General features: G+C 39.0%; 1 protein-coding gene across 8 annotated transcripts in view; it reads left to right on the top strand.

The window, feature by feature from the left end:
• Positions 1-26,207, top strand: part of Gnl3l (G protein nucleolar 3 like) — a 119,473-nt gene that overhangs the window by 82,671 nt on the left and 10,595 nt on the right. For 6 of the 8 annotated variants that reach the window (XR_015442381.1, XR_002391828.2, XR_002391826.2 and 3 more), the window contains 2 exons: positions 6,959-7,226; positions 13,096-13,228. The gene's annotated coding sequence lies outside the window, so the exon portion shown is untranslated. Of the gene's footprint in view, positions 1-6,958; positions 7,227-10,071; positions 10,125-10,722; positions 11,087-13,095; positions 13,229-26,207 lie in introns of those variants that run through there. The other 2 variants (XR_015442382.1, XR_015442383.1) reach the window with 2 other exon arrangements.

The following is a 26,207-nucleotide window of genomic DNA, read 5'->3' as shown; positions in this document are numbered from 1 at the left end:
CAGTATTAAAACTATTCTTTTTGGAAATAGTTTGAAGTGAGTTGGCTTTAATTACTTAAGTGTCTGGTAGAGCGCACCAGTTAAATAATTTAGTCTTGAGCTTTTCCTTTTGGGGAGTTTTTAAAATTACTTATTTGATCTGCTTACTAGTTGCAATTCGAATCAGATTTTTCTCTTTACTTTTGATCATTTTGAAAATTTGTGAGTTTCTAGAAACATCAATTTCATCCAGATTTTCTAATTTGTTGACATATAATTGTTCTGAGACAATAAAATATTTTCTTTTAATCCTTATTTCTGAAAATTTGATAGTGATGTTCCCCATTTAGTTCTGATTTTACTAACCTGAATTCTCTCTTTTTTTCTTAATCTGGCTAAAGTATTCTTAATCTTTTTTTTTTGATATCAGGTATTGAACTTGGGACCTTGCACTTGCGAGACAGACGGTAGAACCACTGAGCTAAATTCCTGGCCCATAGTATTCTTTTTTATTTTTCTTAAATTCTTTTATTGGTACATTTTAGGTATAAAACACAATTACATTTCTCATTGGGAATTGTACCTTTGCATGATGCATTTTGGTTCTTATTTTTTCCCCATTCCTAGCCCTCCCTTCACCCCCTCCACCCTTCCCTATTTACAAAGACTTTATTTCCAATTTTTCCATTTCTCATCATTTTTGCTTTCCCTTCTTTCCTTTCCCCTGCCCCTCCCCCTCCCACTACCCCTACCCCTTTGGACCTTTTCTTCCTATTTTGCATTATCATTATTCATTCTAATCATTGATACATTTTAGGTATACAATATAATGACATTCATCATTGGAAATTTGCACCTTTACATAGTCTCTCTTGGTTCTTATTTTTCACCCTTGCCCAGCCCTCCCTTCAACCCCTCCATTCGTCCCTATTTACAAAGATTTTGTTCCCATTTTTCCATTTTCACATATTAATTCCATTCCCTCTTTCCTTTACCCTACCCCTCCCACTTCCTTCACTTTGCCCCTTTTCTTCCTATTTCACATTACCTATTATACATTTTAGTCCTTATTTACACTTTCAGTTTATCACACCAGAGAAACTATTTGGTATTTATACATGTGTGTCCTATTTACTTCACTTAAGAGTATTGCCTCAATGTGCATCCACTTAGCTATAAATGTCTCTAATTTCTCATTTTTCATGGCTGAGTAGTACTCCATTTTATTAAAAAATCACATTTTCTTTATCCAGTCTCCAGTTGATGGACATTTGGGCTGTTTCCAAGTTTTAGCTATCGCAAACTGTGCTGCTATGAACATGGGCACACATATATCACTGTGGTATGATACTTTTAATTCTTTGGGGAAGATCCCCAGCAGTGGAATAGCAGGGTCAAATGGGACTTCCAGTCCTAGTTCTTTGAGGTGTCTCCATACTGATTTCCACAGTGGTTGCACCAGTCTACACTCCCACCAGCAGTGGAGCAGGGTTCCTCTTTCCCCACAGGCCCGCCAGCATTTGTTATTGGTTGATTGCATGATAGCAGCCATTCTTTCTGGAGTGAAGTGGAATCTCAGCGTTGTTTTCATTTGCATCTCTTGAATGACCAGTGATGTGGAACATTTTTTCATGTATTTATTTGCTATTTCTACTTCTTTGTCTGAGAAATGTCTGTTCACTTCAGATGCCCATTTTCAGATTGGGTCTTTAAATTTGGGAGGTCTGATCTTTTTAAGTTCTTTATAGATTTGGGATAGTAGACCTTTGTCTGAGGAAAAGCAGGTGAATATTTTTTCCCACATTGTGGGTTGTCTCTTCACACTGCTGGTGGTTTCTCTTGCTGTGCACAAGCTTTGTAACAAGAAGAGATCCCACTTGTTGTTTGTGCTAATTCATGGGCAACTGAGGTTTTTTTTTTCATAAAATCTTTTCCTACACCGATGTCTTCAAGAGTTCTACCTAACCTCTGTTCCAAATGGTTCAGCATTTCTATTTTAATATTTAGATCTTTAATCTATTTCAACTTTAGTTTAGTGCATGGTGAGAGATATAGGTCTAGTTTTAAACTTTGGCAAGTTGAAAGCCAATTTTTCCAGCCCTATTTATTGAAGAGGCTATCTTTCCTCCAGTGAGGGTGTTTGGCTCCTTTATCGAAGATGAGATGGCTGAGTGTGCCTGGAGTTCTTTCTGCATCTTCTAATCTGTTCCACTGGTCCTCAGGTCTGTTTCTTTGCCAGTACCATGCTGTTTTTATCACAGTAGCTTCGTAGTACAGTTGCAGGTTGGGGATTGTGATACCCCCTGCCATGTCTCTGTTACCTAGAATTGCTTTTGCTATTCTGGGTCTCTTCCTGTTCCAAATGAATTTTTGGATTGTTTTCTCAAGGTCTATGAAGTATGCTGCTGGGATCTCAATTGGAATTGCATTGAATCTATATAGTAGTTTTGGAAGTATGGCCATTTTCACTATATTAATCCTTCCTACCCAGGAGCAGGGGATGTCTGTCCATTTTCTGATATCACCTTCAATCTCTCTTTTCAGAGTGCTATAGTTTTCAGAAAAGAGGTCTTTGATTTCTTTCGTTAGGATGATTCCTAGCTATTTCAGTTTTTTGGATGCTATTGTGAAAGGAATTATTTGCCCTATTTCTCAGTGAGTCTGTCATTGGTATAGACGAAAGCTATTGATTTTTGTGTGTTGATCTTGTAACCAGCTACTTGACTGAATTTGCTTATTAAGTCTAGAAGACTTTTGGTGGAGATCTTAGGGTCTTCCATATACAGTATCATGTCATCTGCAAATAATCACAATTTGACTTCTTCATTTCCTCTCTTTATTTCATTTCTTTCTCTTGTCTAATTGCCGTGGCTAATGTTTCCAAAATTATATTGAACAAGAGTGGTTGGTAATAGTGGACATCCTTGTCTTGTTCCTGATTTGAGTGTGAAGGATTTCAGTTTTTGACCATTTAGTATGATATTGGCTGTTGGTTTTTCAGAGATGGCATTTATCAGTTTGAGGTAGAGACCATCTATTCCAATTTTTTGTAGGGTTTTTATCAAAAATGCATGTTGGATTTTGTCAAATGCTTTTTCTGCATCTATGGAGATAATCATATGGTTTTTGTCCTTGGCTCTATTGATATAGTGTATTACATTGATTGATTTGCGTATATTGAACCATCCCTGCATCCCTGGGATGAATCTCACTTGATCAGGGTGTATGATCTTCTTGATGATCTTCTGCATTCTATTTGCCAGTATCGTATTAAGGATTTTTGCATCTATGTTCATTAATGAGATTGGCTTATAGTTCTCCTTTTCAATTGGGTCTTTCTCTGCTTTGGGGATCAAGGTGATCCTTGCTTCCAGGAATGAATTTGGGAGTATTGCTTCCCTTTCAATTTCATTGAAGAGTTTAAACAGTAGTGGCAGCAGTTCCTCTCTAAATGTCTTGTAGAATTCAGCAGTGAAGCCATCAGGGCCCGGGCTTTTCTTAGGTGATACGTTTTTAATTACATTTTCAATTTCATTGGTTGATATTGGGTTCTTTAGAATTTTTAGGTCTTCTTCGTTCAACTTTGGTAATTCATATGTATCTAGGAATCTGTCCATTTCTTCTGTGTTTTCCATCTTATTAGCGTATAGGTTCTGGAAGTAGATATTGATGATCCTCTGGATTTCTGCTGGGTCTGTTGTAATTTCAGCCTTTTCATTCCTAATTGCATGGATTTGGGCCTTTTCTTTCCTTTTTCTGATAGGGTTGGCTAAGGGTTTGTCAATTTTGTTGATTCTTTCAAAGACCCAACTCTTGGCTTCATTGATTTTTTTGTATCATTCTCTTAGTCTCCATTGCATTGATTTCTGCTTTGATCTTTATAATTTCTTCCCTTGTATGAGCTTTGGGGTTGTCCTGCTCTTCTTTTTGTAGAAGCTTGAGGTTCAGCATCAGGTTTAGTTGGGCTCGTTCTGTTTTCCTAATATGCGTCTTCACTGCTATGAATTTCCCTCATAAGACTGCTTTCATTGTGTCCCATAGATTCCAATATGTTGTCATTGTCCTTTAATTGAAGGAACTGTCTGATTTCTTCTTTAATTTCCTCTGTGACCCATTGGTTATTCAGAAGTGTGTTGTTCAATTTCCACGTGTTTATGAAATTTGTCCTGTTGGTTTTGCTATGGATCACCAAATTCATCACACTATGATCTGATAATATACAGGGGATAACTTCAATCCCTTTGCACTTACTTAAACATGTTCTATGTGTGAGTATGTGGTCTATTTTGGAGAATGACCCATGTGCAGCTGAGAAGAATGTGTATTCTGATTTTGTGGGTTGGAAGACACTGTAAGCATCTGTTAAGTTCATTTGTTCAAGAGTTCAATTGAGTTCTAGTATTTCATTACTTATTTTTAGTCTAGTTGATCTATCTCTTTGTGACAGTGGGGTGTTGAGGTCCCCCACTACAATTGTATTAATGCATATATGACTTTTCATGTCTGTTAGTATTTGTTTTATACAGTTGGGCACACTAGTGTTTGGTGCATAGATATTTATGATTGTCATCTCTTCCTCTTCTATTGTTCCCTTTACACAGATGTAGTGTCCTTGTTCATCTCTCTTATTAAGTGTTGGTTTGCAATCTACTTGATCTGCAAAGAGGATAGCTATTCCTGCTTTTTTTCAGGTTCCCGTCACATGGAGTATTGTTTTCCCCCCTTTAATTTTCAGTCTATGAGTTTCCTTTTGAATTAAGTGTGTTTCTTGTATGCAGCATATTGTTGGATTTTGCTTCTTGACCCATTCTGCAAGTCTATTTCTTTTGATTGGTGAGTTGAGACCATTAACGTTGATGGTTATAACTGAAACGTATTGACTTGTCATTGCCATGACTTTTTCTTTTTGTTGGGTTCTCCCCCTTTACATTTAATTTCTTGTCATGCCAGATGGGTTCATTCTGCCTTGCTTCCTGGGGTTGTGATCCTCAATGTCTGTTCCTGGGATATTGTGTAAAATTCTTTGGAGTGCTGATTTGGTATTCACCAAGTTCCTAAGGTGCTCTTTGTCATGAAAGTATCTTACTTCTCCATCAATTTTGAAAGATAGTTTTGAAGGGTACATCAATCTGGGTTGGAGGCTGTTTTCTTTTAGGGCTTGGAATATGTCACTCCAAGCTCTTCTTGCCTTGATGGTTTGTGTTGAGAAGGCTGCTGTGATTCTGATGGGCTTTCCATTGTATGTGATTTGCTTCTTTTCTCTGACTGCTTGGAGAACTTTGTTCTTCTGTTGAGTTTCTGGAATCTTCACAATTATATGCCTATGTGTCGATTTTTTTTGATCAAGGCTATTTGGAGTCCTATATGCCTCACTTATCTGTATGTCAAGTTCTTTTCCCCTGCTTGGGATGTTTTCTGCCATTACTTCTGTGAAGAGGTTTTTTTATGTCATCTGTACTCTCTCCTGTGTCTTCATTGACTCCAATCAGTCTTATGTCATTCTTGTTTTCATCATCTAGAAGCTGCTGGATTGATTTCTCATGTTCCCGTATAATTTTGAAGCAATTTTTCTTTTCCTGGTCATTAATTGCAATCTTATCTTCTATATCTGAAATTCTGTCCTCACATTGGCTCATTCTGCTGTGTAGACTTTCAATGGAGTTTTTCATCTCCTGGAAATCTATTTGCATCTGTTTTATGGATTCCATTTGTTTCCTATGTTGGGATTCCATCATGTTCCTCAGCTCCTCTCTAGATTTATTAATCATGTCTTGCACTAGGAGCACAATTTCTCCTGTTATCTGAGAAATTATTTCTTATTTCCTTTTTTCCAGATCCCCTTTTGTTGCCAGTTCAGTGGGTCCAGGTTGTTGAGTATCAGAGTGTTCCATCTCATTTCCCTTTGGGGTTGCTGTAGGTGATCTGGAAGTCTGGTTTTGAGACTCATTTACATATTTTCTCCTTTCGACTGGGGGCACAGAGGGGTGCTGCTGTTGTCCGCATGGCTCTCCTCCTCTGAGCTGGGAAAGGTGGGACAGGGGCTGGGAGTGGGGGTAGGGATGGTGGCCTTGAAGCCCCTTCCTCTGGGCCGGGAGTGGCGGGACAGAATGGGGCCCAAAAGCCCTTTCCTCTGGGCCGGGAATGGTGAGATGGACAGTGGCCCAAAAGCCCTTTCCTCAGGGCTGGGAGTGGCAGGAGGAATGGTGGCCAGGCAGCCCCTTCTTCTGGACCAGAAGCAGTGGGATGACAGCTCAGAAGCCCCCTCCTCTGGGCTGGGAGCAGTGGGACATATGGCGGCCCAAAGCCCTTTCCTCTGGGCCGGGTATGGTGGGACGGAAGGTGGCCCAAAAGACCTTTCCTCTGGTCTGGGAGTGGTGGGAGGGATGGTGGCCAAGAAGCCCCTTCCTCTTGGCCCAGACCAGCGGGATAGATGGTGGCCCAAAAGCCCTTTCCTCTGGCCCGGGAATGGCGAGAGTATTCTTAATCTTATTGCTGTGTTGCAAGAAATAACCTTTGGTTTCTTACATTATCGCTATTAGTTTATCCATGCCTATTTCATTTATTTCTGATATTACCTTATCTCCTTCCAATAGCTTTTAGTTTCCTCTTTCCTTTGTATTTCCTTAAGGTATAATGTTGGGTTACTGATTTTAGATATCTTTATTTGTTGGTTGCTTGGTTTATAGACAGGGTCTTGTTATGTGTTCCTGGCTGACCTTGAACTCACTATGTACTCCAGGCTATCCTTGAACTCATGGTGATCTTTCTGCCTCAGCTTTCTTCACCATAGTCCTGGCATAACATGTGTGCACCACCTTGCCCAGCTCTCTTTTTTAAAATAAGTGATTTACAGTTTTACATTTGTCTCCTAGCACTTCTTTTGGCTATATGCCATTTGTTTTGATATATTGTGGTTCTGTTTTCCATTTGTCAGAGTATTTTCTAATTTTTCTTGTGATTTTTTTTCTTTGATCCACAGGTTATTTAAAAGAATGTTCAGGGAAGTTAGAAAGGGCAGAAGAGAGACCAGCAATAGAATACAGTCTCTATAGGACCTGGAATCAAGACAACTGAATAACCACCATTTAGTGAAGAGGAAAAAGAAGTAGATCTCTGGGAATCAGGAGGGAGCCAACACAAAATCTACAAAGAAACTGAAGAAATGGAACAATGAAGAGAAAAGAATGAAGCAGTCTGGCAAGCTGACCTCAAATCCTGGGATAGGAACCTGTTTCCATTGACCAAAGGTAAGCACAGAGAGGGCCAGCAGCCCCAGGGAGAAAGAATGGACTGGGCCATCAGTGCTAACCCCCCAGAAAAGCCCAGGTATTGCAAGCATCTAAAGCAGCATGTGGTTTTACTCTGAAAGTGATTCCTTCTGCATGGCGGGCTAGAATTGTGTAAGAAATCCAGAACAGTGCCTGCCATATTGGAGAGGCTTTAATCAAGAGCTATTTTGAGAAGGGATTTGTTATGGTTTATACCTAGATATCTTCACAAAGCCTCATGTACTCATAGGTGGGGCTTTTTGGAGGTGGTTAGATCTGGAGTATGTGAATATGGATTAAGGGTGTGTGATATCAGCATTTGTCCCCTTGTTGGATTAGCATAGTTCTGGGTATGGCTGAGTGGATTTACTGAAGAGGGAAGCTTCACTGTGGGAGTGAGTGGCACTAATTAATAAGCTTGTAGCTTTAATGGAATGTAAGGGGCCAGAAAGAAGGCAGGCTCATTTTTTCCTGCCTGCATTGCCATGGGCTGTTTCTCTTTGGACATGCTTCCTTGCCTTGGAACCAGCCAGCTATGAACTGAAGCCCCTATAAACTGTGAGCTAAAATAGACCTTTCCTGCTGTAACTTGTGGTTGTCATGTATTTTGTACCAGCAGTGAAGAGTAATTCAGGGTTAAGACTGAGCTTCAGACACATTCACTGGAGGCCAGCATTGTAAAAGGACAGAAACTACCACATTGATGTAGGATAAATAGCAGTGATTGATATTCTAAAAGGTATCAATCACCTGGGTAGGGGACCAAGATTTTCCAGGATACATCCCTGACCCACCTCTTCCCACTAAAAATCCTTGCTCATTCCTTGTACACTTGCTATGTGACTTGTTTTCCCATTGGATTCCTATTTAAACAATGTTACCTAAGCAACTATACTTGTCATAATCTTGTTGGTTGTTCATAGTTTTTTCACCTTCTGATTTCTCATTGGATCAATATTACCTAAGTGACTATACTTGTAATCTTACTAGTTGACTACAGTTTTGTCTCACCTTGAACTCACCTCACCTTATTGCTTTGTCCTATAAAACACCTTTGAGAAGTTGGGGGAGCGGGCAACCCACTTTCTGGTCCCCCATCTGTCTCTCATAGACAGAAACTGTCTTCCTCTCAATAAATTTTCCTATTCTTAAAAAAAAAGACTGAGCTTCAGAACCACAGAGCAACCATACTTCAGTGTTTCTGGTGTCACTACCATGGTGACTGGGTGGGTGATGGTCACAACAGACAGTCATAGTGAGGGCACAGGCTAGACATAGATCTTTCCCCTGAGAAGTTTAAGCTCAGGCCAGGAAGGTCACCAGGGCAATGACTTCTTTGGTGAGAAGGCAGTCAGGTCTGTGTGGCTTTCAGAAGGTACTGGGTCTCAAAGTACTGGCATAAAGTCCAGCAAACAGCTTGAACCTCTGCTCCACTGCCTACATCCAGTACAGAATTCAGTAGTCTATTTGTTTTCCTCATCTACCAATGGGAGCAGAGATGTTCCACAGAATGGACAGTTGCCACAGTCTGGGTTGTACAGACAGGACTCTGGAGTGGGAGAAACATCTCATAAAACTACAGGCTAAAAAACCCAAAAAACCTACAGGCCATAGAGCTTGGCAGAGAAAGCTATGAGTTGGGGCTCACAAAGGAACATGGAAACTGGGAGCTACTGAAGTGACTACAGACTTAGGGTGAAAAACCATTGACTGACTACACCCAGTGGGAAAGGTAGGGCAGGATTCAGCATTCACACACAAAACATGAATGATGGAAACAAAATAGGTCTTAGCAGTGACTCATTATGTCTCCCTCATACCTGATATAATCCAATTTTACACACCCTGGAAAGAATACACTCATTTGTAAACATGGAGGAATTTTTTGGGGGAGGGAGATTCATTTCTTTTTTTTAATTGGTTTTTTTCTTCCTTCTCAATTTTTCCCTTTTATTTTTATTTTGCTCTCTGTGTTTCCTTTTTCTTGTTTGATATATTCTGTTACTTTTATGTAATTCTATTAATTTTCTTTTACTCTCTAGTAAAATAATTTCATCTTGATCCAACATCACTGATTAGAGGACATGGTACATTAGAAATCTTTAGAGAAGTGGCCCCAAAGTACAGATACTCAACAGTGGGGGAAATAATCATATCCAAAAATGGAAACTCAATCTGGAAGACAGTCCACCTAGATCAAATGAATTATCTAGGACACTGAAAAGGAAAATGGTGCCACCAGTGGTCCGTATCTCTTCCTGATTATGGCTAATTGGAGTTCTATTTGCCTCACTTATCTGTATGTCAAATTCTTTTCCCTTCTTGGGAAGCTTTCTGCCATTACTTCTGTGAACAGGTATTTTATGTCATTTGCACTATCTCCTGCTTTTTCATCAACTCCAATCAATCGTATGTTATTCTTCTTTGCATGATCTAGCAGCTGCTGGATTGATTTCTCATAGTCCCTTGCAATTTAAAGAAATCTTTCTTTTCATGATTGCTAACTGCAATCCTGTCTTCTATATCTAATATTCTGTCCTCACATTGACTCATTCTGCTGCATATACTTTCAATAGAACTTTTAATCTCCTGGATATCTGTTTGATTCTATTTCATGGATTCCATTTTATTTCTTTCCTATGCTGAGCATTCATGGTTTCCATTTCTTTCCTATGCTGGGTGTTCATGGTTTCCATCATTTTCCTGAGATCCTCTATTTTTAAAAAAATCTATACCTGATCTAGAGTCACTAAGTATGTCTTTTATTCTGGTCACCATCTTTGTAGTTATCTGAGAAATTATTTCTGCTTTGATTTTTTTCTAGAGCCTCATTCATCTTCTTTGTTACTTCTGCTGTTACCACTTCAGAGAGTCCAGGTGGGTGGTTTTAGGATTGTTCTACCCTTTTGCCCCCTGGGTTTGGCTTTGGTGAGCTGGAAGTCTGGGGGGGGTGCATCTTGTTTAGGTGTCTTCTCATTTTCTATTTTTTTAAGTTCAATCCCTGGATTGATGCTTGTAAGTTGCTTATGGTGAGTAGCTTTATTGCTAGTGTTGAGAACCCTTAGGAAATGACTACTTCTCACAGGTATCTTGCAGGTGTTTTTTTGGTTTTCAGTCTGTTGCAAGATCCTACCTCTTCAATTTATTGGGGATGAGAAGTTGCTGCCTACGTGGCCTAGCTGCTGGTTCTTTGGCACTGGCCTATAGTTATTTTTTTTAAGACCCTTGAGCATTCTCAGTCTTGGCACGCTATGAAAAACAACTGATTAGCACAATTATGTCACCTTGGCTACAGTAGTACAATCAGCAATAACAATAACATCAAATAGAGCCTATTGAACAACAAACTGTAGTGACTATTAATTGTCCACCTTTAATCATATAAACTGTATTTGTGGTTATACAGCAAAATCTAAAATGAACCATAAAATTGTATGCAATAAATAAGCTCTTAATATGGTGATTTTACACTTAGGGGAGAAGATTTAACCAGGGTTGAGGGGAAAGATAGAGAGATGGAAGAAGAGGAAGAGATGAGAAGCAAGGCTGGAGGACCAAGGAAGATTGAACAGATTTTGGGACATTGGTGAAGAAGACAGGAAGGAAAGAGAAAGAAAGAAACAAATGCCAGAACACACCAAAGCAACAACAACAACAACAACAACAATAACAACAACAACCAGAAACTGTGTTCAAACAATCAAAAAAAAAATCAAGAACAAGAACCAGAAAAAAGGAAAAAAGGGTTCTTTTTGTTTTGTTTTTTGTACTGGGGATCGAACTTGGGACCTTGCACTTGCAAGGCAGGTGGCAGAACCACTGAACTAAATCCTCAGCCCCCAAGGAAAAAAGAAAGAAAAAAGAAGAATTTTTTTAAAAAAGGAAAATAATAAGTCCAATTCAAGGAATGTTTCTGCTGTCACTGATGGACAATGTGAATAGACAGTCTAATCAATTCAGTCCAGAGCTGAATTGATTAATCTCAGGAAGCCAGCTGTAGCTTTATGGTGAAGTAGTGGCTAATCCCAGCTGGCCTGCACCTTTAGTTCCACTGAAGTTCAGGCTGGTTTCTGGCTATGAGGCTGGAACTAGGCTATTTGAACCTGCAGCAGTGCATGTGCCTCCTGCCAGCTTGAACTTGGCTCCCTGCCAACTTGAACTCTACTTCCTAACCTCCCACTGATTTAAACTTGGCACCACCACTGAGTCACTGGAAGCCACTAGATGGAGTTGGCCCATAGCTGTTCTGAGTTCCAAGCTCAGTTTCCCCTCTCCAAGATGGCTACCAGCTAATCATTCTCTCCTGGGTGATGTCTGAATGTGGATAACTCACCAGCCACTGCAGTCCACTGCATCCACTGCTCCATTCCACTGGTGCATTTCTCTGTAAGGCCTCTGGGGTTGCTAGTAGTCACCATGCATCTGCAGGTTCCACCCATTTTTCCCATGCTGTGAATCTTGGGCTCTGGGAGGGAGTGCTGCTTGTTATCTCCCTCCTCTTTGTTAAAGTCCCTCTCTTCATTCTCTCTGCCCTTAATTCAGCTCCTTCCTGGATTTCAGGGACCCACTTCCCTCCTTCTTCTCCTTCTCACACCACTATATTCCAGTGTCAGGACATCAAATCTCAGAAAGGCTCTTTCTCTGCTGCTCACCACTCTGCCATCTTCCTGGAAGTCCCATATCTCCTCATGAAGCCTCTGAGGAGCACACCAATGTGGGAACAACTCTAACAGACTGAGGGAAGGAGATAATGTTGCAGTGGCCAGACTCCTAGGATAGATTTTTCATATTTCCTTTCTACTATGTAGAAGGAATGAACTTTGATGGGGGCTCTAAGAAAGGCATGAATGGCAACAAAGATATAAAAAGGAAAATGGGCAGTCCCTTACCTATATCATCCTCTCAAATACTAGGGAGTGATACATACCAGTGGCATCATATTAACCATATGCCATTGTCAGGGAAAGACCCCCACTCTAGGCAAAGAGTGGCTAAACATGAGAATGGTGCCACCAGAGACCTACAGATCACATCCTTGGAAACATGGAGGAAGATGTGTGACTGAACAGTTGGTCCCAAGTGGATGTTTCCTTATCATTTCTCCAAAGACTGGAAAGATCTGTGTTAGTAGGAAATCTTAAATAGTGATCACAATCAAATGGAGGGGAAAAGAGTCTCTAAACCAAACCTGGGTACTGTGCCACTTTCCACCAGCTAGAAGGGGGAACTTATGAGACAGAGAAAATTTGGAATCTGAGTAAAAAGGAATAAAGGGAGTCAGTTGGAGCAGAGAATGTCTGGTGACATACTAGGTGGAGATACTCTGATGGATGAACCACAGGATTTTACCTGAAGCGACTTATTCAGTTTTCTTATTTCTGACACACACAGTACCTGACACTTGGAACTTAAAGAAGAGGTATATTTTGGCCCATAGTTTGTAGAGGTTTCAGGCCATAGTCAAATGGCTCCAAGGCAGGATGACATGGCACAGGGGTATGGCAGAGAGTTGTGGTATGCCATCTAAGAAGCAGAGTGTGAAGAAAGGGAAGCAGGAGAGAGATATGCCCTTCCAAGCCATGTCCCTGGTGACCTACTTCCTTTGATCAGGCTCCACCTCCCAACATCGTATTCAGCTCTGCATTCATCAGTGAACTAATCCACTCATGATTATCACATCCCCATGATCCTTTCACTTCTCAAAAGCCTCAGCTATGAGCATATGAAGCTTTGGGGGGACCATCTAAATATAAACCAGAATACAAGGGAGCAGGAGTGATAAGACATTGGCAAAAGGTGAAGGAGAACACAGCATCAGAAAAATTGTTTCATTTTCTCCTGTTCCTAGATCAATTGAAGTGGTTGGCTGTTGGGACAGAGAAACAAGACCACACCCAAAGCAGTTTGCAGCAAGTGGTGGGCTGAAAGAAAATGACACCCTCCAAGACTACCACACAAGCTTGTAAACAGCCTAAAGGCAGGTGAGAAATTTGTGTGGCTCCCTGTATGCAGACTATTACTAAAGCAGGAAGCAAATTGTGTGGACAATCTGGCTATATGGCATAGCAGCCATGGAGGGGGGGGGGTATTTTGTATGTTTTCTTGCTGGAATGCCTGCTCTGGTTTCCACAGCTTTTTAATTTATTTTTCTTTCTTTTCTCTTTTCTCTCCTTTTCCTCATCCTTTTTCATAAACTCTTGGTTCATTATCATTACTTTTTACTTGTTTTTTTTCTACTTTTTAAGTTTTCTTTTCAAGTTATTTTCTATATCCTGTGCTATTTCTATCTTCTATTTTCTTTTTAACCTTCTATTCTCTTTATTCTAGTCACCTTGTTATTTCTTATTTTACCTATCCCCTGTCTTCCTTCACCTCACCTCTTCTCCACCTTTCATGTGATTATCTATCTATCTATCTATCTATCTATCTATCTAGATATATTTCAGGTACTTGTATTTGTAAATAGAGGATATACCACTTACGGTCATGATGGGGTAACTTCTAACAGAATTGAGCTTAGAGAATTTAAATAAAATCACAAAAATATTAACAAGTTCTGATAACCTCAGCTTCCCTCAATCCCTAATTCCACTTCTCTCCTTCTGCATCCTGTCTGCTACCCCTACAAATATTCTCTTAAAACCCCTCAGCACTAACCCTTAACTCCAAGAATAAAAGGCCTCCAATAGAGCCTACCCTCTATTTTAACCTATAAATATTTCTCCTATTAACTACTCCTCCTACTGTCTTATCCTCTTTGTTCTCCATTTTCTCTTACTCTTTCCTTCATTTTTCCTTTCACATCATAGGCTGACTGCCAGTAACAGAAATGTATAGATTGTAATGGGCACACTAAAGGGTGAAAGTGTAAAAACAAAGTTGAATACATATGACAGATGGATGGTCAGATTTGTTGATGCTCTTATAACCACTAGAAATTTTCTCCTTACAACACAGTGACACAGTCCAACCAATTTGATTGAAAAGTTTGAAGGTATGAACAATATATCCAGATAAATAAAGCCATGAACGTGTCACTGGAAAATGGAACCTAACTACAAAGTTCCTCAAATCAACCACAAACACTCCTCACTCTATTTGACCCCAATCCTCAGTCCCCCGAAAGACTATACATGTAGATACTATATATATATATATAAAGAAAAAACAATATATATAACAATAAAATGCTCTCAAAGACTCCCAGCTCTCCCAAAGAGGATCCACATGTCACCAATGCAGAGGAAAGGAAACACCAGATAGGTGAACTATACAAAATGATTAAAGAGGAACTAAAGAAACTTGGCAAATTCAAAGAGTATGTCTCAAAGGTCTACTATTCAGAATATATAAAGAACTTAAAAAAAATCAGACCTCCCATATTTAAGACCCAATCCAAAAATGGGCATCTGAAATGAACAGACATTTCTCAGATAAAGAAGTAGAAAAAACAAATAAATAAATGAAAAAATGTTCAAAATCATGGGTGATTTGCGAGAAAACAATGCTGAGATTCCACTTCACTCTGGAAAGAATGGCTGCTATCAAGAAATCACCCAACAACAAATGCTAGGGGGTTGCGATGAAAAAGGAACACTCCTCCACTGTTGGTTGGAGTGCAGACTGGTACAGCCACTGTGGAAATCAGTATGGAGATTCCTAATACAAACAAACTAGGATTAGAGGTCCAATTTGACCCACCTATTCCCCTGCTGGGTATCTTCCCACAAGAATGAAAAGCATCATACCACAGTGATATATGCATGCCCCTGTTTATAGCGACTTAATTTGTAATAGCTAAATCTTGGAAACAGCCCAAATGCCCATCAACTGGTGAGTGGAAAAGAAGATGTGATTTAACATGCTGAATCAGCCTGCTGCAGACAGGCAGGTCTGCACATGCTCTACGGAGGTTGAGAGTCACACGGAAAACGATGACTCAGCCCCCAACAGTCCACTGGACACCCCTCCCCCCCGCTCCTCTGTACAGCCACCTGGTTCTACACTACAAAGATGCAGAGGACACCGGATCACCAGACCACAGTACTGAGTCCCACCACTCCCGGCCGAGAGGTAGGGGCTTCTGAGCCACCATCCCACTGCTCCTGGTCCAGAGGAAGGGGCTTCCCAGCCACTATCCCTCCTGCTGCTCCCAGCCCAGAGGAAAGGACTTTTGGGCCACCTTCTGTCCCGCCACTTCTGGTCCAAGACAAGGGGCTTCCCGGCCACCATCCCTCCCACTGCTCCCAGCACAGAGGAAAGGGCTTTTGGGCCACGATCTCTACTGCACTCCCGGCCCCTGTCCCACCTCTCCCAGCTCAGAGGAGGTAATCTGTGCAGGTGTCAACAGCCCGCACCCCCCAGTCGAAATGAGAAAACACGTAAATAAGTCTCAAAACCAGACTTCCACATCACCTACAGCAACCCCAAAGGGAAATGAGATGGAACACTCTGATACTCAACAACCTGGACCCACTGAACTGGCAACAAAAGGGGATCTGGAAAAAAGGAAATAAGAAATAATTTCTCAGATAACAGGAGAAATTGTGCTCCTAGTGCAAGACATGATTAATAAATCTAGAGAGGAGCTGAGGAACATGATGGAATCCCAACATAGGAAACAAATGGAATCCATAAAACAGATGCAAATAGATTTCCAGGAGATGAAAAACTCCATTGAAAGTCTACACAGCAGAATGAGCCAATGTGAGGACAGAATTTCAGATATAGAAGATAAGATTGCAATTAATGACCAGGAAAAGAAAAATTGCTTCAAAATTATACGGGAACATGAGAAATCAATCCAGCAGCTTCTAGATGATGAAAACAAGAATGACATAAGACTGATTGGAGTCAATGAAGACACAGGAGAGAGTACAGATGACATAAAAAAACCTCTTCACAGAAGTAATGGCAGAAAACATCCCAAGCAGGGGAAAAGAACTTGACATACAGATAAGTGAGGCATATAGGACTCCAAATAGCCTTGATCAAAAAAAATCGACACATAGGCATATAATTGTGAAGATTCCAGAAACTCAACAGAAGAACAAAGTTCTCCAAGCAGTCAGAGAAAAGAAGCAAATCACATACAATGGAAAGCCCATCAGAATCACAGCAGCCTTCTCAACACAAACCATCAAGGCAAGAAGAGCTTGGAGTGACATATTCCAAGCCCTAAAAGAAAACAGCCTCCAACCCAGATTGATGTACCCTTCAAAACTATCTTTCAAAATTGATGGAGAAGTAAGATACTTTCATGACAAAGAGCACCTTAGGAACTTGGTGAATACCAAATCAGCACTCCAAAGAATTTTACACAATATCCCAGGAACAGACATTGAGGATCACAACCCCAGGAAGCAAGGCAGAATGAACCCATCTGGCATGACAAGAAATTAAATGTAAAGGGGGAGAACCCAACAAAAAGAAAAAGTCATGGCAATGACAAGTCAATACGTTTCAGTTATAACCATCAACGTTAATGGTCTCAACTCACCAATCAAAAGAAATAGACTTGCAGAATGGGTCAAGAAGCAAAATCCAACAATATGCTGCATACAAGAAACACACTTAATTCAAAAGGAAACTCATAGACTGAAAATTAAAGGGGGGAAAACAATACTCCATGTGACGGGAACCTGAAAAAAAGCAGGAATAGCTATCCTCTTTGCAGATCAAGTAGATTGCAAACCAACACTTAATAAGAGAGATGAACAAGGACACTACATCTGTGTAAAGGGAACAATAGAAGAGGAAGAGATGACAATCATAAATATCTATGCACCAAACACTAGTGTGCCCAACTGTATAAAACAAATACTAACAGACATGAAAAGTCATATATGCACTAATACCATTGTAGTGGGGGACCTCAACACCCCACTGTCACAAAGAGATAGATCAACTAGACTAAAAATAAGTAATGAAATACTAGAACTCAATTGAACTAATGAACTTAACAGATGTTTACAGAGTCTTCCACCCCACAAAATCAGAATACACATTCTTCTCAGCTGCACATGGGTCATTCTCCAAAATAGACCACGTACTCACACATAGAACATGTTTAAGTGCCAAGGAATTGAAGTTATCCCTTGTATATTATCAGACCATAGTGTGATGAAATTGGGGATCCATAGCAAAAGAAAATCAAAAAATTTCATAGACACATGGAAATAGAACAACACACTTCTGAATAACCAATGGGTCACAGAGGAAATTAAAGAAGAAATCAGACAGTTCCTTTAATTAAATGACAATGACAATACAACATATTGGAATCTATGGGACACAATGAAAGCAGTCTTATGAGGGAAATTCATAGCAGTGAATACGCATATTAGGAAAACAGAACGAGCCCAACTAAACCTGATGCTGAACCTCAAGCTTCTACAAAAAGAAGAGCAGGACAACCCCAAAGCTCATACAAGGGAAGAAATTATAAAGATCAAAGCAGAAATCAATGCAATGGAGACTAAGAGAATGATACAAAAAAATCAATGAAGCCAAGAGTTGGGTCTTTGAAAGAATCAACAAAATTGACAAACCCTTAGCCAACCCTATCAGAAAAAGGAAAGAAAAGGCCCAAATCCATGCAATTAGGAATGAAAAGGCTGAAATTACAACAGACCCAGCAGAAATCCAGAGGATCATCAATACCTATTTCCAGAACCTATACGCCAATAAGATGGACAACACAGATTCCTCGATACATATGAATTACCAAAGTTGAACGAAGAAGACCTAAAAATTCTGAACAACCCCATATCAACCAATGAAAGTGAAAATGTACTTCAAAACTTATCACCTAAGAAAAGCCCGGGCCCTGATGGCTTCACTGCTGAATTCTACAAGACATTTAGAGAGGAACTACTGCCACTACTGTTTAAACTCTTCAATGAAATTGAAAGGAAAGCAATACTCCCAAATTCATTCCTGGAAGCAAGCATCACCTTGATCCCCAAAGCAGAGAAAGACCCAACTGAAAAGGAGAACTATACGCCAATCTCATTAATGAACATAGATGCTAAAGTCTTTAATAAGATACTGGCAAACAGAATGCAGAAGATCATCAAGAAGATCATACATCCTGATCAAGTGAGATTCATCCCAGGGATGCAGGTATGGTTCAACATACACAAATCAATCAATGTAATGCACTACACCAATAGAGCCAAGGACAAAAACCATATGATTATCTCCATAGATGCAGAAAAAGCATTTGACAAAATCCAACATGTATTTATGATAAAAACCCTACCAAAAATTGGAATAGATGGTCTCTACCTCAAACCGATAGAAGCCATCTATGAAAAACCAACAGCCAATATCATACTAAATGGTCAAAAACTGAAATCCTTCACACTAAAATCAGGAACAAGACAAGGATGTCCACTATCACCACTCTTGTTCAATATAGTTCTGGAAACATTAACCATGGCAATTAGACAAGAGAAAGAAATAAAAGGAATAAAGATATGTAGTGAAGAAGTCAAATTGTCATTATTTGCAGATGACATGATACTCTATATAGAAGACCCCAAGAACTCCACCAAAAGTCTTCTAGACTTAATAACCAAATTCAGTCAAGTAGCTGGTTACAAGGTCAACACACAAAAATCAATAGCTTTCCTCTACACCAATGACAGACTCACTGAGACAGAAATAGGGCAAATAATTCCTTTCACAATAGCATCCAAAAAACTGAAATACCTAGGAATCATCCTAATGAAAGAAATCAAAGACCTCTTTTCTGAAGACTATAGCACTCTGAAAAGAGAGATTGAAGATGATATCAGAAAATGGACAGACATCCCCTGCTCCTGGATAGGAAGGATTAATATAGTGAAAATGGCCATCCTTCCAAAACTGCTATATAGATTTAATGCAATTCCAATTGAGATCCCAGCAGCATCCTTCATGGACCTTGAGAAAACAATCCACAAATTCATTTAGAACAAGAAGAGACCCAGAATAGCAAAAGCAATTCTAGGTAACAGAGACATGGCAGGGGGTATCACAATCCCCAACCTGCAACTGTACTATGAAGCTACTGTGATAAAAACAGCATGGTACTGGCAAAGAAACAGACCTGAGGACCAGTGGAACAGACTAGAAGATGCAGAAACAACTCCAGACACACTCAGCCATATCATATTTGATAAAGGAGCCAAACACCCTCACTGGAGGAAAGATAGCCTCTTTAATAAATGGTGCTGGAAAAATTGGGCTTCAACTTGCCAAAGATTAAAACTAGACTGTATCTCTCACCATGCACTAAACTAAAATGAAAATGGATTAAAGATCTAAATATTAAAATAGAAACTCTGAACCAGTTGGAACAGAGGTTAGGTAGAACTCTTGAAGATCTTGGTGTAGGAAAAGATTTTATGAAGAAAACCTCAGTTGCCTGTGAACTAGCACAAACAATCGACAAGTGGGATCTCTTCTTATTAAAAAGCTTGTGTACAGCAAGAGAAACCACCAACAGTGTGAAGAGCCAACCCACTGTGTGAGAAAAAAATCTTCACCTGCTCTTCCTCAGACAAAGGTCTACTATCTCGAATCTATAAAGAACTTAAAAAGATCAGACCTCCCAAATTTAAAGACCCATTCTGAAAATGGGCATCTGAAATGAACAGACATTTCTCAGACAAAGAAGTAGAAATAGCAAATAAATACATGAAACAATGTTCCACATCACTGGTCATTCAAGAGATGCAAGTGAAAACAATGCTGAGATTCCACTTCACTCCAGAAAGAATGGCTGCTATCATGAAATCAACCAATAACAAATGCTGGCAGGGCTGTGGGGATCGAGGAACCCTGCTGCACTGCTGGTGGGAGTGTAGACTGGTGCAACCACTGTGGAAATCAGTATGGAGACACCTCAAAGAACTAGGACTGGAAGTCCCATTTGACCCCGCTATTCCACTGCTGGGGATCTTCCTCAAAGAATTAAAAGAATCATACCACAATGATATATGTGTGCCCATGTTCATAGCAGCACAGTTTGTGATAGCTAAAACTTGGAAACTACCCAAATGTCCATCAACTGGAGACTGGATAAAGAAAATGTGATTTTTTAATGAAATGGAGTACTACTCAGCCATAAAAAATGAGAAATTAGAGACATTTATAGCTAAGTGGTTGCACATTGAGGTGATACTCTTAAGTGAAATAAATAGGACACACATGTATAAATACCAAATAGTTTCTCTGGTGTGAGAAACTGAAAGTGTAAATAAGGACTAAGTGTATAATAGGTAATGTGAAATCGGATGAAAAGGAGCAAAGGGGACGGAAGTGGGAGGGGTAGGGGAAAGGACAGAAGGGAATGGGATTAATATGAGAAAATGTAAAAATGGGAACAAAATCTTTGTAAATAGGGACGAATGGAGGGGTTGAAGGGAGGGCTGGGCAAGGGTGAAAAATAAGAACCAAGAGAGACTATGCAAAGTTGCAAATTTCCAATGATGAATGTCATTATATTGTACATGTAAAATGTACCAATGATTAGAATGAGTAATCGAGAATGCAAAATAGGAATAAAAGGTCCAAAGGGGTAGGGGTAGTGGGAAGAGCAGGGGAAAGGAAAGAAGGGAAAGGCAAAATGATGAGAAATGGAAAAAATGGAAATAAAATCTTTGTAAATAGGGAAGGGTGGAGGGGGTGAAGGGAGGGCTAGGAATGGGGAAAAAATAAGATCCAAGATGCATTATGTAAAGGTACAATTCCCAATGAGAAGTATAATTGTGTTGTACACCTAAAATTTACCAATAAAAGTATTTAAGAAAAAAAAGATGTGTTTTTTAAAAAAATAAAATGGAGTACTACTCAGCCATAAAAAATGAGAAAGTAGAGACATTTATAGCTAAATGGATGTATATTGAGGCCATACACTTAAGAGAAATAAATAGGACACACATGTGTAAATGCTGAATAGTTTCTCTGGTGTGAGAAACTGAAAGTGTAAATGAGGAACAAAATGTATTATAGATAATGTGAAATAAGAAAATGTCCATAAAGAAGGTGAAGTAGGGAGGGCGGTAGGGGAAGGAAAGAAAGGCAAGAAAAAGAAGGTAACAAAAAATATGAGAAGAGAAGGAAAAATGGAAACAAAGATTTTTTTTTGTAAATAAGGAGGCATGGACTCATGGAAGGGAGGGAAAGTGAACGGGGAAAGAAGATCCAATATAGATCATAAACAGGTACAAATTTCCAATGATGAATGTGATCATAATGTATACCTAAAATGTACTAATAAACTTAATAAAAAAAAACCCCAAAGAGAATATGGAGAAATAAGGGCATTCCACAACAAAGAGCATTTTAAATACATAAACACCAATCCAGTACTCCAAAAAGTACTCAAGAAGATCCTAGAGACAGCAAAACTAAGAAAGCCAAAAAAATCAGAAGGAATGAACACGTCAAAGAAGGCAAGGAGTTTAAAGATAAAATCAACAACAAAAATGGGCACAATGACAGGAGTAAATCAATATGTTAAAGCAATAATGCTCAATGTAAGAGGTCTCAACTCTTCAATTAAAAGACAAAGATTGGTAGACTGGATTAAAAAAAAAGTTCAAAATTATTGCATTCAACAAACTCATCCAATCCCCAAAGAAATTCATAGACTTAAAATCAAAGAATAGAAAACAATACTCCATGGCCCAGAAACCTGAAAGTGAGCAGTGGTAGCAATTTTATTGTCAAACAAAGTAAACTTCAAGGTAAAACTGATTAGAAATGGCAATGAAGGTCACTACTTATTAAATTTCTGCTGGCTTGAACCACTAGTGATACCCATATGACTGTCCCATTGGGTGGCTTGTACCACTGGTGGTACATATGGATCTAATCAATTTTATCAGTCTTTTGACTGATGAAATTAGTAAAACAGTCTATAAATAGTCAAAATCTAGTTAGTTGCTTGAATTTGAATAATTGCCCAAATATATTCATACCTATTAAAATTATTACAATAATCAAATTTATTTCATTAAATTAAAAGAAATTTATTTATATTTGTAAATTCCTTTATATTTTATTGACAGAAGTGGCTGATTTGTGTGTTTGGGTTTTTTGAAGCCACAGCAGCCATTGTTTCAGATAATTTTTGATAACATTCTCTACATCACTTGCATATGTTTCTTGCTGATTCTAAATAAGCTTCCATAAAGTGAATGTTGTTTTGAGTAATTTGCACCCATGGCATTTCTTCACAAGTTAATAGTTTAACAATATTGACTCTAAATTTTATCATGGAAATCTTACAGTTACCCCATTGCTAGTGTATACAGTATGCATTTAGAACTGTAGTACCACAAATTAGCTGTATTATAATTTTTATACCATGTTAATGTTTTTCTTAAGGAACTGTAATATAATGACATCTGGTCTGCTAAATCAATGCCTTTGTTTGCATTATTTGTAATCAAAGACCAGATCAGGTTTTATGTTTCCAGATTTTCTTTTGCTCAATGTACATATATAGTTTTTGCAAGTTGTTAACATTCAAATGATACTTTTATCAGTCTGTTTAACAAATTTTACACCAGAATGATAAAGGCCACTGTTACAAGCTTGAGAAGATAGAGCAGTGATGAGTAGCAGAGAGCCTCTCTGAGGCTTGGTGGTGAAAATTGAAGCCTATTGAAAGAGTAAAGAAAGTCTCTGTAAAAAAGGTGCTGTGAAATACAGCATTTGGTGAGTGGTGGGATCACCTCCTTCTACTGGAACCCTGGCTCACTTTGGGGCAAGAGTGGCTCAAACCTGCACTAGAACCTTGCAGAGTTCAAACCAGCAGGCGATCAGTGAGCTCAACTCAAGCTTTGCAGCCAGAAACCAGCCTGAATACCATTGGACTACAGGTGGCTCACTGAGCCTAATTGACTTGGATCTGCATGGTGTTGCTCATGCTGTCTACTGGTGGCAGCAGAAACATGCCCTCAAGGAGGCCTTTTTTCCCTGCTTTTCTCTTTTTCCTCCCCCTCCTCCCTCTCCTCCCTCTCCTTCCTCTCCTTCCTCTCCTTCCTCTCCTTCCTCTCCTTCCCCTCCTCCCTCACATCCTCCTCCTCCTCTTCCTTTTCTTTTTCTTTGTCTTCCTCCTCCTCTTCTTCTTCCTCTTCCTCTTCCTCATTTTCCCCTTTTCTTTATTCTTATATTTATAGGAAAGTGAATACTGTTTCTGGTTTTTCTGTTGCTGTTAGTTTGTTCTGTTCTGGTTTTTGTTCCTTCCTCCTCTCTTTTTCTCCTGTCTTCACCAGTTTCCCAAAGTTTGCACGATCATCCTGTGTCCACTAGCCCCATTTCTAACCTTTCCCTCTCCTTCTGTTGCTCTATCCCCCTCAACTCCTTCTAAGTTTTCATCCTGGAAGGTAAATTCACTATATTGAAGGGCTTATTTACTGCAAACATATTTTTGGTTGTTCCTTGATTTTGTCCTAGTTCAGGTGGTTAAAGGTGAGAAATTAATAGCTACCACAATTTGTCATTTTCTAAGCTGTGTTTGATGCTATTGTTGATGCTGATTGTATTACTTGGGTGAAGGTGACATGATTATTCTAATTAGTTGTCCTTCCTGGTATACCAAAACTGAGATTGCCTAAGGGTCATAGACCAGAAATCTAAAGACCAGCTGTATCTGGAAGACACCTAAGAAATAATCATTCCTTAAGGGTTTTAAATACTAGTAATAAAGATACTCACAATAAGCAATAAAGAAGTATCAACCCAGGAATGAAACCAAAAACATCAACAACAACAAAAAATAAAAATGAGGGCTGGGGATTTAGCTCAGTGGTTCCAGTGCCTGCCTTGTAAGTGCAAGGACCCGAGTTCAATCCTTGGTACCAAAAAAAAAAAAAAAAAAAAAAGAATGAGAAGACTCCTAAATGATGAAAACTCAGACTTCCAGCTCACCATGGCAAATTGTAGGGGCAAAGAGGTGGAAAGATCTGAAAATAAAGCACCCGGACACCCTGAACTGATAACACATGAAATAACAAAACAGATGAACAAGGCTCTAGAAAAAAATTAAAGGAGAAATAATTTCCCAGATATTGACCAAAATGAAAGACATGGTTAGAAATTCTAGAACAGAAGCAGATAAAAACATAGAGGAGCTCAGGACCATGATGGAAGCCATGAATGCCCAGCACAGGAAAGAAATGAAAACCATGAATGCTCAGCATAGGAAAGAAATGGAATCCATGAAACAGATTGAAACAGATATCCAGCAGATTAAAAACTTCATTGAAAGTAACAGCAGAATGTGTCAATGTGAGGACTAAATATCAGATATAGAAGATAGTATTGCAATTAGTGACCATGAAAAGAGAGATTTCTTAAAAATAGCAAGGGACCATGAGAAATCAATCTAGCAGCTGCTAGATGAGGCAAAGAATAACATAAGACTAATAGGAGTGAATGAAAAAGCAGGAGATAGCATAAATGACATGAAAAACTGTTCACAGAAGTAATGGTAGAAAAATTCCCAAGTAGAGGGAAAGAATCTGAAAATTGACATACAGAGAAGTGAGGCACTTAGGACTCCAACTAGTCATGTTCAAAAAAAGTCTAAACCTAGACCTATAATAGTCAATATTCCAGAAATTAAACAGAAGAACAAAATATTAAGAAAAGAGACAAATCACATACAAAGGAAAGCCCATCAGAATCACAACAGACTTTTCAACACAAACCCTCATTTCATGGAGTCTGAGTGACATAATTCAAGCCCTAAAAGAAAACCTCCAATACAGATTGATGCATCCTGTAAAACTATTTCAAAATCAATGGAGAGATAAGATACTTTCAGGACAAAGAACACCTGAGTAACTTCATGAATACCAAACCAGCACACCAAAAAATTCTAAACAATATCCTAGAAAAAGAAAATGAGGCTCACAACTCCCAAAAGAACAAAGCCATCTGTCAAGGCAAGAAATTCAATTGAAGGGGGGCTGTAAAAATTAAAGGAGCAAACCACAGAAAAATATCATGACAAGGATAAGTCAATACATATCAGTTATAACCATCAATGTTAATGACCTCAATTCACCAATCAAAAGAAGTAAGACTGGCAGAATGGATTAAGAAGCAAGATCCAAAAATAAGCTGTATACAAGAAACACACTTAATTCAAATAAAAATTCATAGACTGAAAGTAAAAGCATGGAAAACAACATTCCATGTGACAGGAAAATGGAAAAAAGCAGAAGTAGCTATCTTTTTTTTGGTAATGGGGAATCAAACTCTGGACTTTGTGCTTGTGAGGCAGGCAGCAGAACCACTGAGCTAAATCCTCAGCCCAGAATTAGCTATCTTATTTGCAAAGTAGATTTCAAACTGTAACTAATTAAGAGAGACAGAGAAGGTCACTACATCTATGTAAAGGGAACAATCCAAGAGGATGAGATGAAAATCATAAGTATATATGCACCAAATACTAGCACTCCCAACTATATAAAATATTAATGGACATGAAAAATCAAATATGCACTAATATAATTGTAGTGGGGGTCCTCAATACCCGACTATCTGTCTAATGCAAATAGACAGATCAACTAGACAAAAAATCAACAGTGAAATACTAGAACTGAACCAAACTTGATCAAATGGACTTAATAGATGTCTACAGAGTGTTCCAACCCACAAAATCAGAATATGCATTATTCTCAGCTGCACACAGTCACAAAAATAGTCCACATACTCGCTCGTAGCACATGGTTAAGTAAATGTAAAGGAATTGAAATTATCCCCTATATATTGTCAGACCTAGCACAATGAAATTAGAGATTAATAGCAAAAGAAACTTAAGAATTTCACAAATACATGGGAATTGAATAACACTCCCCTGAACAACCAATGGGTCACAGAGGAAATTAAAGAAATTAGACAGTTTCTATAATTAAATTATAATGCCAATACAACATACCAGATTTTATGGAA

Source organism: Heterocephalus glaber, unplaced genomic scaffold (assembly GCF_053883595.1).
Source record: "Heterocephalus glaber isolate CG9 unplaced genomic scaffold, H.glaber_assembly_v1.0 deba00001545, whole genome shotgun sequence".
NCBI lineage: Eukaryota > Metazoa > Chordata > Mammalia > Rodentia > Bathyergidae > Heterocephalus > Heterocephalus glaber.
The sequence above is the reverse complement of the archived record's forward strand: the minus strand, read 5'-3'. Positions and strand labels throughout refer to the sequence as shown.